This window comes from Hyla sarda, chromosome 8, assembly GCF_029499605.1.
Source record: "Hyla sarda isolate aHylSar1 chromosome 8, aHylSar1.hap1, whole genome shotgun sequence".
Lineage (NCBI taxonomy): Eukaryota > Metazoa > Chordata > Amphibia > Anura > Hylidae > Hyla > Hyla sarda.
The window spans coordinates 173,240,202-173,259,220 of NC_079196.1; the positions used below are offsets into that span (position 1 = coordinate 173,240,202).

The 19,019-nt window shown below is 49.7% G+C and overlaps 1 protein-coding gene across 3 annotated transcripts in view; it reads right to left on the minus strand.

Annotated features, from left to right (window-relative positions):
• The window catches only part of DNAH3 (dynein axonemal heavy chain 3), a 536,740-nt gene that overhangs the window by 455,580 nt on the left and 62,141 nt on the right, over positions 1-19,019 (minus strand). The window lies entirely within an intron of this gene.

The following is a 19,019-nucleotide window of genomic DNA, read 5'->3' on the forward strand; positions in this document are numbered from 1 at the left end:
TGGAACAAATTCTCATAAAGTAATGCATAAAATAACACATAGTCACAACAAGTCCACCAGAGCAAGAACTACTTATTGTGGATATACACTCTGTTCTGGCTTATAGAGGGTGGTCCCAAGTGGTTAATCCCCTTTCCAAATGAACTAGTGGGGCTTGTCCCGAGGAAACCAGTGTAATCATTGTAAATGCACAGTAATGCAATGTGAGACAGTGACAGGAAAAGTTAGTGGGGTTTGACATATTTCCCCAAGGTATATTTTTAAGTGCACATCCCATCTAGGGAAAGCTGGGTGAAATATGGGTGTCAGGCCCAAGGCCTGATTATGGAAACATACATGTGTTTTATAATTGTATCTGTGTATAAACTAACACTGGGGGTGAGGGTCATTCAGACTGTGTTTTTGTGTATTGCATTTTAGTATTTGGGGGTCTGGCTGTTTGGTTTCTCCTTTGAAGTCGTGCACCCTGGTCTCGTCATATAATCAAACAGATAAGGGGTCAGGAAGAGAGATGCCCCACCTGGTGGGATCAGAGGGGAGGGGGGGAACAGAGTTTCCCTCCAAAGAAGGAGAGATAAAATTTAAAAATGCTGGACTCAACTGGTGTTCAAGGCTGTGCCAAAAAGTGACAAGAGCTGGACTCTCACTGACAAGGACGGCTATACCATCATGCTGTAAGAACTTCATCTTTTGTTTTCTGAACTTGCCTTGCTAAACTCTTTTATATATATTTATACCTGAATGTCATTTGTTTCTGTATTTTTATATAGTCAGCATTGTGATACCTTTTATCAGATTAAATGTTTAATTAATCAGCTCTGGTCTTTGATCTCTAAATATATGAGCTCACCTTTCTGAAGGCAGCTCTGGTGGAAATACGTTTATCTCAGGGTTAATTTGGTGACTTGCTGGGACTTGTAGTGGATACCCAGAGGTCTGGCAGCTTTAACCCTTGCACCATCACACTCTCTCTAATGTCTTGGCTGGACCGATAGGGTGTGATCGTGACAATGGGGAATCCAGGAAGGAGTTCAAAACCCTGGCGAGACTTAGCTTGCTAGGGAATTTTCTAAGTCCTGTTATCAGGCTTGGATTCTTATGGGATAAAAAGCAGTTTGGTAGTGGGTCCCTTCCTCACTAAGGTGTAACCAAGTCTGCACTGAGAGGCTGTGATGAACTACTTATGAGATTTGGAGTCCTGAGGTGGGCAGCCTCAAAAAGGAGACATTTACCTTAAAGGGGTACTCTGCTGCTCAGCATTTGGAAGAAACTGTTCCGAACACTGGAGCTGGCGCCAAGAGCTTGTGATGTCATAGCTGTCACACCCCCTCCCATAGACTTGCATTGAGGGAGCGGGCATGACGTCATGAGGGAGCGAGGCTATGACGTCACAAGCTCCCGGTGCCAGTGTGAGGTGGAAATTTGCACCCGGTCCAGACTTGCGTCTGCTCCTCCCCTCAGCTCTCACCAGAAGCTAGAGCTGGGGGAAGGGCAGATCGAAGACAGAGCAGGGGGAGAGAGCACGTACACGCCCCCCTCGTCTCCTCCCTGAGCTCTGTGTGTGTTAACTGAACGAGAGGATGACAAAGTGCACGGAATGGGGATTTAAAAATGGCAGGGGCTGGGGAATAAATCTCGGACTGGGGATGATTTCTATGAGTGAAGGTGGGACTCCTGAATGACACATGCTGGGAGTTGTAGTCCCTGTTATGTGTGTCCCTGGTTGGGAAACACTGGTGTATGCCCTGTAGAGGTGTGGTGAACTACAACCTCCAGGAGACTTCTGAGAGACAATAGAGGTGTTGTGAACTACAACCCCCCAGGAGACTACTGAGACAATAGAGGTGTTGGTGAACTACAACTCCCAGGAGACTACAGAGGCAGCTGCTGGTGTTATACCACAGACTGAAGACTCCTGAATGACACATGCTGGGAGTTGTAGTCCCTTTTGTGTGTGTATACCAGTGTTTCCCAACCAGGGCTGAGTTATATTAGTGTGCTGTGTATAACGCAGGTTTCCTTGGGCTGCAAGGGGGAGGACAAACTGCACGAGCTGATTTCTGCTTTTTCATGGGGTGTTCATTAGCCCCTTAAAGAGGACATAGAAATGAATGGGGTTTGTACAGGTCATGCACATCACTGTATGAACCCTGTGCATTTCTATGTCAGCGTTCATACAGGGCAGCAGAAATGCAAGGGATTCATACAGGGAAGCATAAATGCACGGGGTTCATACAGGGAAGCAGAAATGCACGGGGTTTGTACAGGGAAGCAGAAATGCACGGGGTTCATACAGGGAAGCAGAAATGCATGGGGTTCATACAGGGAAGCAGAAATGCACGGGGTTCATACAGGGAAGCAGAAATGCACGGGGTTCATACAGGGAAGTAGAAATGCACGGGGTTCATACAGGGAAGCAGAAATGCACGGGGTTCATACAGGGAAGCAGAAATGCACGGGGTTTGTACAGGGAAGCAGAAATGCACGGGGTTTGCACAGGGAAGCAGAAATGCACAGGGTTCATACAGGAAAGCATAAATGCACTGGGTTCATACCAGGAAGCATAAATGCACTGGGTTCATACAGGTAAGCATAAATGCACAGGGTTCATACAGGGAAGCAGAAATGCATGGGGTTCATACAGGGAAGCAGAAATGCAAGGGGTCCATACAGGGAAGCAGAAATGCATGGGGTTCATACAGGGAAGCAGAAATGCACGGGGTCCAAATTAGGGATCGACCGATATCGTTTTTTTAGGGCCGATACCGATAATCGGTGCAGGTTAGGGCCGATAGCCGATAACTTATACCGATATTCCGGTATAAGTTATTGGCTATTTAACCCCCTGCGACACCTCTGCAGATCATTGATTTAAAGCGGGCGCTTTAAATCAATGATCTGCAGTGGCTTTTGCGGGGCCATAGGCCGCCGCCGCCACCCGCTTCTCTCCCCCTACCTGTCAGGGTGGTCCGGGCCATCCATCCATCGTTCCTGTAGTGTCCGGGGGCATTCCGGATGAAGAGTGAACCGGTCCGGGCTGTCCTTCTTCTCCGGCGGTCATGTTCTCCACTCCGGGCAGGCTACGGCCTAGTACACTGAATAGACGCCGCTGCGCAGTGACGCCCGTGCGCAGCGATGCACCTGACGTCACGGCGTAGCGGCGTCTATGCAGTGTACTAGGCCGGAGCCTGCCCGGAGTGGAGAAGATGACCGCCGGAGAAGAAGGACAGCCCGGACCGGTTCACTCTTCACCCGGAACGCCCCCGGACACTACAGGAAGGAAGGATGGATGGCCCGGACCACCCCCATTACGGGAAAGTTAAATTTTTTTATTGACTCGGAGGGTGGGGGAGGGGCCCGACCGGTATAGCGGTATGGGCAAAAATCCATACCGGTATACCGCCCAGCATCACGGTGGGGGGTGCGACGCGGTGCGGTGGGTCGGGGGTGCTGTGCGGCGGGTCGGGGGGGGTGGCGGTCGCGGTGCGGTGGGGGCGGTGCGGGGGCCGGGGCATTATCGGCAAGGTAATTGCCAATACCGATAATGCCCAAAATCGTGATTATCGGCCGATAATATCGGCCATACCGATAATCGGTCGATCCCTAGTCCAAATAGGGAACCAGAATTGCACGGGGTTCATACAGGGAAGCAGAAATGCAAGGGGTCCATACAGGGAAGCAGAAATGCACGGGGTTCATACAGGGTAGCATAAATGCATGGGGTTCATACAGGAAAGCATAAATGCACTGGGTTCATACAGGGAAGCATAAATGCACGGGGTTCATACAGGGAAGCATAAATGCATGGGGTTCATACAGGGAAGCATAAATGCACTGGGTTCATTCAGGGAAGCATAAATGAACGGGGTTCATACAGGGAAGCATAAATGCACAGGGTCCATACAGGGAAGCAGAAATGCACGGGGTTCATACAGGGAAGCAGAAATGCACGGGGTTAATACAGGGTAGCATAAATGCACTGGGTTCATACAGGGAAGCATAAATGCACTGGGTTCATACAGGGAAGCATAAATGCACGGGGTTCATACAGGGAAGCAGAAATGCACGGGGTTCATACAGGGAATCAGAAATGCAAGGGGTTCATACAGGGTAGCATAAATGCACAGGGTTCATACAGGAAAGCATACATGCACGGGGTTCATACAGGGAAGCAGAGATGCACGGGGTCCATACAGGGAAGCAAAAGTGCGAGGGGTCCATACAGGGAATCAGAAATGCACGGTGTCCATACAGGGTAGCATAAATGAACGGTGTCCATACAGGGTAGCATAAATGCACGGGGTTCATACAGGAAAGTATAAATGCACGGGGTTCATAAAGGAAAGCATAAATGCACGGGGTTCATAAAGAAAAGCATAAATGCCAGGAGTTCATACAGGGAAGCAGAGATGCACAGGGTTTTTACAGGAGAAATAACACAGTAGCATGTACATTGTCATCCAGGAAAAATCGAGAAGGAGGAGAAAACGGATTTTGGCGGCGGCCGCCACATGAAATCTACACTTGCAGAACTCTGCGAGTGGAGTTTTAGATTAAATCAATAACCTGTCTAGGACAGAGGGCGTACAGGTACGCCCTTGCGTCTGGGGACTCGGTACACCCTCAGCGTTTCCGTTCACCACCGGTAACCGGGCAGTGAATGGGATGCCTGCTGAAATCATTCAGCAGGCATTCAGTGCAAACGCCTGGGGGCTGTCTGGGCATGCTGGGAGTTGTAGTTTTGCAAGATCTGGAGAGCTAAAATTTAGAGACCACTACACAGTGGTCGCCAAACTGTGGCCCTCCAGATGTTGCTAGGCAACTACTAACCTCCTGGCTCACGTCACCAGCAGGATCGCCACCCGCCACACCTAGAGGAGGATAGTTGCCCGCAATTGGTAAGGGACCTCCGCCACCGCTCACATTACAGTTCCCCCTCTCTGCCCACCCACGGTAATCTGGGCAGAGAGGGGGAACTGTAATGGGAACTGAACTTTAACACCCCCCCCCCCTGATCTGCTATTGGTTGCTTGCTTCTGACCGACCAATAGCAGGGATAGGAGGGGTGGCATCCCTGCCACCTCACTCCTATCCCTTCAGGGTGATCGTAGCTGTCTTGGACAGCCCCGATGACTATTTTCCAGGTCACCGGACACCCATACGACCCGGAATCGCCGAAAATCGCTGGTCTGACTTGAAAACGCCCCCAGGTGTTGGCACGGGATACCTACTGATTTCAGCAGGCATCCTGTTCCGTTCCAGGCCCGGTTATCATGGTGAACGTAAACGCAGAGGGCGTATCGGTACACCCTTGGTCCTAGACAGGTTAATGGTTTAATTGAAAACTCCACTCCAATCTACAAGTGTAGATTTCATCTGGCGGTCGCTGCCAAAATCCATTTTCTTCTCGATTTCTCCTGGATGACAATGAACATGCTATAGTGTTATTTCTCCTGTACGTCCCTCCTGACATGATTTTGTCTCAATGCTGCTGTGCAATGAATGCTGTCATTAAGACCATTGTTAAAACCCCATGCATTTCTGCTTCCATGTATGAGCCCTGTGCAGTTCTGCTTCCCTGTATGAACTCCGTGCATTTCGGATTCCGTGCATGAGCCCCGTGCATTTCTGCTTCCCTGTATGAACTCTGTGCATTTCTGTTTCCCTGTATGAACCCTGTGCATTTCTGCTTCCCAGTATGAACTCCATGCATTTATGCTTCCCTGTATGAACTCCATGCATCTCTGCTTCCGTGTATGAGCCCTGTGCATTTCTGCTTCCGTGTATGAGCCCTGTGCATTTCTGCTTCCCTGTGTGAGCCCTGTGCATTTAAACTTCCCTGTATAAACCCCGTGCATTTCTGCTTCCCTGTATGAACCCCATGCATTTCTGCTTCCCTGTATGACCCCCGTGCATTTCTGCTTCCCTGCATGAACCCCATGCATCTCTGCTTCCCTGTATGAACCCCATGCATTTCTGCTTCCCTGCATGAGCCCGTGCATTTCTGCTTCCCTGTATGAGCCCTGTGCATTTCTGCTTCCCTGTATGAGCCCTGTGCATTTCTGCTTCTTTGTATGAGCCCTGTGCATTTCTGCTCCCCTGTATGAATCCCGTGCATTTCTGCTCCCCTGTATGAATCCCGTGCATTTCTGCTTCCCTGTATGAGCCCTGTGCATTTCTGCTTCTCTGTATGAACCCCGTGAATTTCTGTTTCCCTGTAAGAACCCTGTGCATTTCTGCCTCCTTGTATGAACCCCGTGCATTTCTGCTTCCCTGTATGAACCCCGTGCATTTCTGCTTCTCCGTATGAACCCCGTGAAGTTCTGCTTCCCTGTAAGAACCCCGTGCATTTCTGCTTCCCTGTATGAGCCCCGTGCATTTCTGCTTCCTTGTATGAACCCCGTGCATTTCTGCTTCCCTGTATGGACCCTGTGTATTTCTACATCCCTATATGAACTCAGTGCATTTCTGCTTCCCTGTATGAATGCTGACATATAAATGCACAGGGTTCATACAGTGATATTCATGTCCTGTACAAACACCGTGCATTTCTATGTCCTCTTTATGGGGCTAATGAACACCCCATGAAAAAGCAGAAGCCAGTCCGTGCAGTTTGTCCTCCCCCTTGCAGCCCGAGGAAACCTGCGTTATACACGGCACACTAATATAACTCAGCCCTGGTTGGGATACACTGGCATACACAAACTGCCACTGTAGTCTCCTGGGAGTTGTAGTTCACTAACACCTCTATTGTCTCTCAGTAGTCTCCTGGGGGTTGTAGTCCACCACACCTCTATTGTCTCTCAGTAGTCTCCTGGGTGTTGTAGTTCACCACACCTCTACAGGGCATACACCAGTGTTGGGAAACACTAGCATACACACATAACATGGACTACAACTCCCAGCATGTGTCATTTAGGAGCCCTGTCCCCCCCTTCACACATAGAAATCATCCCAAGTCCGAGATTTATTCCCCAGCCCCTGCAGTTTATAAATCCCAATCCAGTGCACTTTGTTATCCTCCCGTTCAGTGAACACAGGCAGAGCTCAGGGAGAAGATGAGGGGTGTGTAGGTCCTCTCCCCCTTCTCTGTGTTCTTTCTCCCGTGCTGACCTGCGTCCTCCGCAGGCAGAGCAGGGGGAGGATAGATGAGGGAGGTGTGTACCTCCTCTCTCCCCCTGCTCTGTGCTTGCTCTGCCCTCCCACCCAGCTCTAGCTTCGGAAATCTTCAGAGAGCTGGGGGGAGTAGCGGATGCAAGTCTGCGCGGGACGCATATTTCCACCTCACACCGACACCAGGGTTCGGAACAGCTTGCTCCAAACGCCGAGCAGCAAAGTACCCCTTTAAGTAAGTAACACATTTTTGTATAAATAGGGAAGCAGGATTTATATTGTATTTGTCTGTGCCAGAAGTTAAAAGATGTATTTGTTTAATAACTGAAAAATAAAGATTAAAGGTTTCTTCCATGTCCCTGTCTCTGACTACTATTTTGCCACTATCTGAATAGTAGTAAATACAAATACAAATTATACCGTACGGTTACTGAGGAGTTAATCTTCCACAGTAACCATACAGTATAATTTGTATTTACATTTCTTACCATTTTGAAGAGCTATGCTTGTTATTGGTGAATGGGAACATTGTTATTTATTAGAGATCGACCGATTATCAGTTTGGCCGATATTATTGGCTGATATTCACGATTTTGGACATTATCGGTATCAGCAATTACGGTACCTTGCCGAAAATGCCCCGCCCCACCGGCCAGAGACCACCGCCGCCGCTGCCCCATTGCCTCCCCCATTCTCGGTTTTATAATTACCTGTTCCCGGGGCCCGAGGTCCGCACTACTTCTGGCTCCTGTGACGCTGCCTGTGACGCTGCAGAAGTAGCGCAGCCAGACGTAGCGCGAACCCCGGGAACAGGTAATTATAAAACCGGGGATGGGGGAGGCAATGGGGCAGCGGCGGTGGTGGTTGGATTAGGGAGGACCCCAGGACAGGCAGGGGGAGAGAAGCAGGTGGCAGCGGTCTCTGGCCCCGCAAAAGCCGCTGCAGTTCATTGATTTAAAGCGCCCCCTTTAAATCATTGCTCTGCAGTGGCTTCTGTGGGGCCGGGTGGGGGGTTGGTGGTAAATAGCCGATAACTTATACTGGAATATTGGTATAAGTTATCGGCTATCGGCCTGAAAGGTCACAGATTATCGGTATCAGCCATAAAAAAAATCGATATCGGTCGATCCTTATTATTTATACCCAGAATCTAAATACATATATGGGCCTAATACACAGGTTTACTGATATACTTTTTATGGAATTTATGGAAAGCTTCTACCCTTACACTTACAGCTTTGCTGTTACGCCGAGCGCTCCGGGTCCCCGCTCCTCCCCGGAGCGCTCGCTTCACTCCCTCCGCTGCAGCGCTCCGGTCACGTCCTCTGACCCGGGGCGCTGCGATCCTGCTGCCAGCCGGGATGCGATTCGCGATGCGGGTAGCGCCCGCTCGCGATGCGCACCCCGGCTCCCCTACCTGACTCGCTCCCCGTCTGTTCTGTCCCGGCGCGCGCGGCCCCGCTCCCTAGGGCGCGCGCGCGCCGGGTCTCTGCGATTTAAAGGGCCACTGCGCCGCTGATTGGCGCAGTGGTTCCAATTAGGGTTTTCACCTGTGCACTTCCCTATATTACCTCACTTCCCTTGCACTCCCTTGCCGGATCTTGTTGCCTTAGTGCCAGTGAAAGCGTTCCTTGTGTGTTCCTTGCCAGTGTTTCCAGACCTTCTGCCGTTGCCCCTGACTACGATCCTTGCTGCCTGCCCCGACCTTCTGCTACGTCCGACCTTGCTTCTGCCTACTCCCTTGTACCGCGCCTATCTTCAGCAGCCAGAGAGGTGAGCCGTTGCTAGTGGATACGACCTGGTCACTACCGCCGCAGCAAGACCATCCCGCTTTGCGGCGGGCTCTGGTGAAAACCAGTAGTGGCTTAGAACCGGTCCACTAGCACGGTCCACGCCAATCCCTCTCTGGCACAGAGGGTCCACTACCTGCCAGCCGGCATCGTGACAGTAGATCCGGCCATGGATCCCGCTGAAGTTCCTCTGCCAGTTGTCGCTGACCTCACCACGGTGGTCGCCCAGCAGTCACAACAGATAGCGCAACAAGGCCAACAGCTGTCTCAACTGACCGTTATGCTACAACAGTTACTACCACAGCTTCAGCAATCATCTCCTCCGCCAGCTCCTGCACCTCCTCCGCAGCGAGTGGCCGCTCCTGGGATACGCTTATCCTTGCCGGATAAATTTGATGGGGACTCTAAGTTTTGCCGTGGCTTTCTTTCCCAATGTTCCCTGCATCTGGAGATGATGTCGGACCTGTTTCCCACTGAAAGGTCTAAGGTGGCTTTCGTAGTCAGTCTTCTGTCCGGAAAAGCCCTGTCATGGGCCACACCGCTCTGGGACCACAATGACCCCGTCACTGCCTCTGTACACTCCTTCTTCTCGGAAATCCGAAGTGTCTTTGAGGAACCTGCCCGAGCCTCTTCTGCTGAGACTGCCCTGTTGAACCTGGTCCAGGGTAATTCTTCCGTTGGCGAGTATGCCGTACAATTCCGTACACTTGCTTCAGAATTGTCCTGGAATAATGAGGCCCTCTGCGCGACCTTCAAAAAAGGCCTATCCAGCAACATTAAAGATGTTCTGGCCGCACGAGAAATTCCTGCTAATCTACATGAACTTATTCACCTAGCCACTCGCATTGACATGCGTTTTTCTGAAAGGCGTCAGGAACTCCGCCAAGATATGGACTCTGTTCGCACGAGGCGTTTCGTCTCCTCGGCTCCTCTCTCCTCTGGTCCCCTGCAATCTGTTCCTGTGCCTCCCGCCGTGGAGGCTATGCAGGTCGACCGGTCTCGCCTGACACCTCAAGAGAGGACACGACGCCGTATGGAGAACCTCTGCCTGTACTGTGCTAGTACCGAACACTTCCTGAGGGATTGTCCTATCCGTCCTCCCCGCCTGGAAAGACGTACGCTGACTCCGCACAAAGGTGAGACAGTCCTTGATGTCTACTCTGCTTCTCCACGTCTTACTGTGCCTGTGCGGATGTCTGCCTCTGCCTTCTCCTTCTCTACAGTGGCCTTCTTGGACTCTGGATCTGCAGGAAATTTTATTTTGGCCTCTCTCGTCAACAGGTTCAACATCCCAGTGACCAGTCTCGCCAGACCCCTCTACATCAATTGTGTAAATAATGAAAGATTGGACTGTACCATACGTTTCCGCACGGAGCCCCTTCTTATGAGCATCGGATCTCATCATGAGAGGATTGAACTTTTGGTCCTCCCCAATTGCACCTCGGAGATTCTCCTTGGACTTCCCTGGCTTCAACTTCATTCCCCAACCCTGGATTGGTCCACTGGGGAGATCAAGAGTTGGGGGTCCTCTTGTTCCAAGAACTGTCTAAAACCGGTTCCCAGTAACCCTTGCCGTAACTCTGTGGTTCCTCCAGTAACCGGTCTCCCTAAGGCCTATATGGACTTCGCGGATGTTTTCTGCAAAAAACAAGCTGAGACTCTACCTCCTCACAGGCCTTATGATTGCCCTATCGACCTCCTCCCGGGTACTACTCCACCCCGGGGCAGAATTTATCCTCTCTCTGCCCCAGAGACTCTTGCCATGTCCGAATACGTCCAGGAGAATCTAAAAAAGGGCTTTATCCGTAAATCCTCCTCTCCTGCCGGAGCCGGATTTTTCTTTGTGTCCAAAAAAGATGGCTCCCTACGTCCTTGCATTGACTACCGCGGTCTTAATAAAATCACGGTTAAGAACCGCTACCCCTTACCCCTCATCTCTGAACTCTTTGATCGCCTCCAAGGTGCCCACATCTTCACTAAATTAGACTTAAGAGGCGCCTATAACCTCATCCGCATCAGAGAGGGGGACGAGTGGAAAACGGCATTTAACACCAGAGATGGACACTTTGAGTATCTGGTCATGCCCTTTGGACTGTGCAATGCCCCTGCCGTCTTCCAAGACTTTGTCAATGAAATTTTTCGTGATCTGTTATACTCCTGTGTTGTGGTATATCTGGACGATATCCTAATTTTTTCTGCCAATCTAGAAGAACACCGCCAGCATGTCCGTATGGTTCTTCAGAGACTTCGTGACAACCAACTCTATGCCAAAATTGAGAAATGTCTGTTTGAATGCCAATCTCTTCCTTTTCTAGGATATTTGGTCTCTGGCCAGGGACTACAGATGGATCCAGACAAACTCTCTGCCGTCTTAAATTGGCCACGCCCCTCCGGACTCCGTGCTATCCAACGCTTTTTGGGGTTCGCCAATTATTACAGGCAATTTATTCCACATTTTTCTACCATTGTGGCTCCTATCGTGGCTTTAACCAAAAAAAATGCTGATCCCAAGTCCTGGCCTCCTCAAGCAGAAGACTCCTTTAAACGACTCAAGTCTGCCTTTTCTTCGGCTCCCGTGCTCTCCAGACCTGACCCTTCCAAACCCTTCCTATTGGAGGTTGATGCCTCCTCAGTAGGAGCTGGAGCTGTTCTTCTACAAAAAAATTCTTCCGGGCATGCTGTCACTTGTGGTTTTTTCTCTAGGACCTTCTCTCCAGCGGAGAGGAACTACTCCATCGGGGATCGAGAGCTTCTAGCCATTAAATTAGCACTTGAGGAATGGAGGCATCTGCTGGAGGGATCAAGATTTCCTGTTATTATCTACACCGACCACAAGAACCTCTCCTACCTCCAGTCGGCCCAACGGCTGAATCCTCGCCAGGCCCGGTGGTCTCTGTTCTTTGCCCGATTTAATTTTGAGATTCACTTTCGTCCTGCCGATAAGAACATTAGGGCCGATGCTCTCTCTCGTTCCTCGGATGCCTCAGAAGTTGATCTCCCTCCGCAACACATCATTTCACCTGACTGCCTGATCTCCACTTCTCCTGCCTCCATCAGGCAGACTCCTCCAGGAAAGACCTTTGTTTCTCCACGCCAACGCCTCGGAATCCTCAAATGGGGTCATTCCTCCCATCTCGCAGGTCATGCGGGCATCAAGAAATCTGTGCAACTCATCTCCCGCTTCTATTGGTGGCCGACTCTGGAGACGGATGTTGGGGACTTTGTGCGAGCCTGCACTATCTGTGCCCGGGATAAGACTCCTCGCCAGAAGCCCGCTGGTTTTCTTCACCCTCTGCCTGTCCCCGAACAGCCTTGGTCTCTGATTGGTATGGATTTTATTACTGATTTACCCCCTTCCCGTGGCAACACCGTTATTTGGGTGGTCGTTGATCGATTCTCCAAAATGGCACATTTCATCCCTCTTCCTGGTCTTCCTTCTGCGCCTCAGTTGGCTAAACAATTTTTTGTACACATTTTTCGTCTTCACGGGTTGCCTACGCAGATTGTCTCGGATAGAGGGGTCCAATTCGTGTCTAAATTCTGGAGAGCTCTCTGTAAACAACTCAAGATTAAATTAAATTTTTCCTCTGCATATCATCCCCAGTCCAATGGACAAGTAGAAAGAATTAACCAGATCCTGGGTGATTATTTGCGACATTTTGTTTCCTCCCGCCAGGATGACTGGGCAGATCTCCTTCCATGGGCCGAATTCTCGTATAACTTCAGGGTCTCTGAATCTTCCTCCAAATCCCCATTTTTCGTGGTGTACGGCCGTCACCCTCTTCCCCCCCTCCCTACCCCCTTGCCCTCTGGTCTGCCCGCTGTGGATGAAATTTCTCGTGACCTTTCCATTATATGGAGAGAGACCCAAAATTCTCTCTTACAGGCTTCTTCACGCATGAAGAGGTTCGCGGATAAGAAAAGAAGAGCTCCCCCCGTTTTTTCCCCTGGAGACAAGGTATGGCTCTCCGCTAAATATGTCCGCTTCCGTGTCCCTAGCTACAAGTTGGGACCACGCTATCTTGGTCCTTTCAAAATTTTGTGTCAAATTAATCCTGTCTCTTATAAACTTCTTCTTCCTCCTTCTCTTCGTATCCCTAATGCCTTTCACGTCTCTCTTCTCAAACCACTCATCCTCAACCGTTTTTCTCCCAAATCTGTTCCTCCCACTCCTGTTTCCGGCTCCTCGGACGTCTTCTCGGTCAAGGAAATTTTGGCTGCCAAAAAGGTCAGAGGGAAAAATTTTTTTTTAGTGGACTGGGAGGGTTGTGGTCCTGAAGAGAGATCCTGGGAACCTGAGGACAACATCCTTGACAAAAGTCTGCTCCTCAGGTTCTCAGGCTCCAAGAAGAGGGGGAGACCCAAGGGGGGGGGTACTGTTACGCCGAGCGCTCCGGGTCCCCGCTCCTCCCCGGAGCGCTCGCTTCACTCCCTCCGCTGCAGCGCTCCGGTCACGTCCTCTGACCCGGGGCGCTGCGATCCTGCTGCCAGCCGGGATGCGATTCGCGATGCGGGTAGCGCCCGCTCGCGATGCGCACCCCGGCTCCCCTACCTGACTCGCACCCCGTCTGTTCTGTCCCGGCGCGCGCGGCCCCGCTCCCTAGGGCGCGCGCGCGCCGGGTCTCTGCGATTTAAAGGGCCACTGCGCCGCTGATTGGCGCAGTGGTTCCAATTAGGGTTTTCACCTGTGCACTTCCCTATATTACCTCACTTCCCTTGCACTCCCTTGCCGGATCTTGTTGCCTTAGTGCCAGTGAAAGCGTTCCTTGTGTGTTCCTTGCCAGTGTTTCCAGACCTTCTGCCGTTGCCCCTGACTACGATCCTTGCTGCCTGCCCCGACCTTCTGCTACGTCCGACCTTGCTTCTGCCTACTCCCTTGTACCGCGCCTATCTTCAGCAGCCAGAGAGGTGAGCCGTTGCTAGTGGATACGACCTGGTCACTACCGCCGCAGCAAGACCATCCCGCTTTGCGGCGGGCTCTGGTGAAAACCAGTAGTGGCTTAGAACCGGTCCACTAGCACGGTCCACGCCAATCCCTCTCTGGCACAGAGGGTCCACTACCTGCCAGCCGGCATCGTGACATTTGCTTGCTATTTAGGCCCTGTTCACATCACTTTTAATATATAAGAAAATATGTACTCCAGAAAAACTCCAGATATATGCACTAAACATTCTATAGGGTTTCATATACCTGAGAAACTAGGCTAGATTACAACAGTATACTGCAATGAATGATTTATGATATAGCACAGTAGAAGGAAATAGTCAATCTACTGGGATGCATGTAGAGTTATTGATGTATTTCTTGTTGGCAATAGTAGAAGAAATATGGTCAAATAAGGTTGAGCGGAGAATCACTTGGATCTATATAATTTATTTTGTGTATACTTTCAAAGGCCATAGATGTGGCAGACATACTTTACCTACTTGAACTGACTGTTGAAAACAAAGGACCTAACAGTGTAAGGCATACGACTGACACTTGACAGAAAAAAAGATTAAAGGTCTAGAAAAGTCTTTCAAATGTAGTGACATCAAACAAAGATCTGAGATATTTTATGGGGCTCTATATGGAGCCAAAAGTAGAAGAGCAATAAAGGTGAGTAAAATTGTAGACTACTTTGAACCTGAGCTGTTTTCAGACAGTGTAGAGAATATCTTGGGCAGAAGGAAACCCAATGGATGGGTTATTCACTAAATCAACTCTTGGGCCAGTTCCCTACAAAGCATAACATGAATGCATTTCTGCACCCATAATATGGCCACAAGTCCAAACATTTGAGTGGGGACCCAAACTAACAGCCACCAGATCAGGTCATCAGACCTGCAGACGAGCTAAGACTAGCTTCTGTATGAATAATATTATTATTATCCCCAAAGGATAGGGGATAAGATGTCTGATTGCGGGGGTCCCGCCACTGGGGACCCCCATTCTCGGCTGCGGCACCCCAGACATTCGGTACACATAGCGAACTTTGCTCTGTGCCAGATGACTGGCGATGCGGGGCAGAGACTTGTGACATCACGAGCGGGACGTGGCCGTGACATCACGAGCCTCCACCCCGCATCGCCAGTCATCTGACACAGAGCAAAGTTCACTCTGTATACCGGATGTCTGGGGTGCTGCAGCCAAGAATGCTTGGGTCCCCAGTGCCGTCACGCCCCCTCCCATAGACTTGCATTGAAGGGGGTGTGACCGTGACGTCACAAGCCTCCACCCTGCATTGCCAGTCATCTGGCACAGAGCAAAGTTCGCTCTGTGTACCGGATGTCTGGGGTGCCGCAGCTGAGAATGCGGGGGTCCCCAGTGCCGTCACACCCCCTCCGATAGACTTGCATTGAGGGGGCGTGGCCATGACATCATGAGTGGGGCGCGGCCATGATGTCACGAGCCTCCGGCGCTGAACCCGATGCACTAAATGAATGCCGGGTGCAGCAGGGAGATCGCGGGTGTGCCCAGCGGTGGGACCCCGTGATCAGACATCTTATCCCCTATCCTTTGGATAGGGGATAAAATGTCTAGGGGCGGAGTATCTTTTTAAGCTTCCGTCTCCAGAATAAATTATAATACCTTTACGTATATGTTTTCATTCAACAGCTGATAAATAGGAGTGATGGAAGACTGAAGTGGACATGCTGGAGAAACTTTCATTATATGATACTAATAAGTAACAATTACATTTTTTACATACTAGGTTAGGTTACATTCCCACATGCTGGTCATCATATGCGGCTGAAACCATGCCCCCATGCTTTCACCAATGGCCAGGCAATGCTTCCAGGATTTTCACCAACATCACGCGACCATTGGTGATCGAATGGGGACATGATTTAAACTACAAAAATAGAAAGAAGGTCCGGCACTTGAATGTCCAGGATAAAAATATGTTTTATTCAATACAAAGGTATAAAATCAATAAATCAAGCAGTGATGTACAAAAACATGGAAATGGAAAAGCCTCTTCCTGCATGCAGCAGACCATCCATAAAATGGTTCAAAAAGTCTTCAGACCCTTCCAAATTTTTCACCTTTTGTTATGCTGTGGCCTAGTGCTAAGATAAATAAAAAAAATAAAATAAACAAAAAAAAGCCAACAAGTTCTCCCCATTATTCTGAACTCAACTATCCCATTATGTGAAAACAGCCTTTTGATAGGACATGATTTGGAAAGACACAGTCCTGTCTATATAAGGTCTCATAGCTGAAAATGCATATCAGAGCAAAAACCAAACCGTGAGCTGGAAAAACTGCCTGTAGAGCTCTTTATTCTTTGGGTTAATACAATTAAAATGATAGCCATGATAACATATTTTTCTATTACTGTTGGGCTTAAAAAAAAAAATCGCAAACTTTTTAACCAAATTAGTACGTTTAAAATCCCCCTAATCTGAAGACCTATAACATTTTTCAGTATAAGCGGCGGTATGAGGGCTCACTTTTTGCGCAGTGATCTGTACTTTTTATTGATATCATATTTGCTTATATAAAACTTTTAATACATTTTCATCAATTTTTTTGGGAATAAAAAAGCAGCACTTTTGGACTTTTTTTTTTACGTTAATGCCGTTCACCGTATGGTATCATTAACATTATATTTTAATAGTTTGGATATTTACGCACGCGGTGATACCAAATATCTATATTACATTTATTTTAATTAATTTTTTACACTTTTTGGGGGTGAAGTAGGGAAAATGGGAAAATTTACGTTTTTATTATGGGAGGGGTTTTTCAAATTTTTTTTACTTTTTTTTTTACTTTTATTTTTACACTTTAATAGTCCCCATAGGGGACTATTAATAGCAATCATTTGATTTCTAATACTGTTCAGTGCTATGCATAGGACATAGCACTGATCAGTGTTATCGGTCATCTTCTGCTCTGGTCTGCTCAAACCCAGACCAGAGCAGAAGACCTGTGGAAGGCAGCGGAGGCAGGTGAGGGGACCTCTGTCTGTCGTTCTGGATGATCAGATCGCCGCGGTAGCTCTGCGGGCGATCCGATCATCCATTTTAGTGACCGCAGCGCTGTCCGTGCGATGTCGGCCATTACCGGCAGGTCCCTGGCTGCTATTAACAGCCGGGACCTGCTGCGCATGACCCGAGCATCGCTCCAATGCTTGCGGTTATGTATAGGACGTAAATGTACATCCTGGTGCGTTAAGTACCAGCTCACCAGGACGTACATTTACGTCCTGTGTCATTAAGGGGTTATAAAGGAGTAAGTATCCAATTTGAGGAGGGGCACCATTTCTGGTGCATGGAGATTCAAAGGCCAATAACACTCCACTGGGCATTCTGGGAAAAGGAATATGCAAAGCAGCTCATCACATCACCTTCTCAGGTTGCATTCCCTAAAGATCAGTCTCTAAGACTCCGTAACTGGAGCTAAAAGCTGATCTTTAGGGAATGCTGTGAAGGTGATGTGATGAGCTGCTTTGCATATTCCTTTTTTTTTAAAAGGAGGCAATATTTTTTATAAAGTATTAGAAAGGTTAATGTTTTGCCAAGATGTACAACATATAAAAAGTCTTGAATCTGACAGTCCATTTATTTGTAGACATGCTTGCTTAACCCCTTAAGGACCAAGGGCATACAGGTACGCCTTTGCTCCCTGGTACTTAATGACCAAGGGTGTACCTGTACGCCCGTGGGAATTTCGGTCCCTGCCGCGCTCCGGGGGGGGGGGGGGGGGGGCTGGACCGGGGTGACTGCTGATATCGATCAGCAGGCACCCTGTGCCAATGCCCAGGGGGGTCATCAGACCCCCCTCCCCCCATGTAGGCGATCACTGAAAATCGCAAGTGAATTCACACTTGCGATTTTCGGCTATTCCGGTGATGACCTGGAGATACAAGGTGATCGGGGGTGTAGGATACACCCCCTATCACCCTCTGTATCTATGGAGAGGTGGCGATTTCGTCACCCCCCCAGGATCGCTGCTATTGGCCAATAGCAGCCGGCAGGGGAGGGGTTAACGGCCCCTTCTCGCGGCTCTGCTTGCTCCCTGAGTTAATTCAGCAGTCAGAGCTGCGAGAAGGAGCCAGGGACCCCCCCTCTGTGAAGATCGGAGCCCCTCAAAGAGGAAGACCCCCCTTAGAGCAGGGAGAGAGTACAGCCCCAGGGACAGGTAGGGTTAACCAGTAAAGTAAAAAAAAAAAGTGTAAAAAAAAAGTTACAAAAAATTTCCCCCCCCCCCTGACCCCCTAATAGGACCTAAAGGGTCCGCCACAATTTTTTTAGTGTGACCCGGGCCCTATTAGGGATTCAGGGTGCTGCATTTGGCCCCCCATTTTTTTTTATTTCTGTCTGCAGCGCTTTTCCCCCCCCCCCATACAGCTACAGTTACACCAATCACACACACTACATACCCCCCCCACACACACACCCACCACCCCCACCACCAACCCCCCCCCCCCCCCCCACCACCACCGTAGAAAAAAGGCGATGGCTCGCCAGGCATTTTCAGCAGCGGAGGCATACGCTTTTCTTGCCTCCGACTCCGAATCTGTCAGTGAGGACGATCCTACATTCCTGTGTTCTTCATCGTCCTCCTGATGATGAGTCACCTATACGGCGGCGGAGACGCCGCCAGGCAAGGCCATGCACCACCCATGATAGTGGCCCCGTGGCCGGCACTAGTGCGAGAGGTGATGCTGCTCATACTAGGAGTCCGACCCCCCAGACAAGTTTACCGGAGCCCCCTTCCGGTGAACCTGTCTGGAGACCCCCAGAGGCTTATCAGCCACGGGTTCCGGAGTTTGTTGGCGACTCCGGAATCCGGATTGACAATTCTGGATTCCCTGAAATTGACTATTTCAGTTATTTTTTCAGTGACCGTTTTGTCAATCACATGGTGGAGCAAACGAATCTGTACGCCAGGCAGTTCCTTGCCCACCACCCTGATTCTGTTTTGGCCAGGCCCAATGAATGGTACGCCCTTGATGCAGCAGAGATAAGGACATTTTGGGGCCTCTTGCTCCATATGGGCCTGGTCAAAAAACCAAGTGTCAGACAGTACTGGAGCGGGGACATCTTCTACCAGACCCCGCTTTACAGTATGGTCATGGCACAGAGACAGTTCGAGGCCATTCGGAAATGCCTCCATTATGTAGA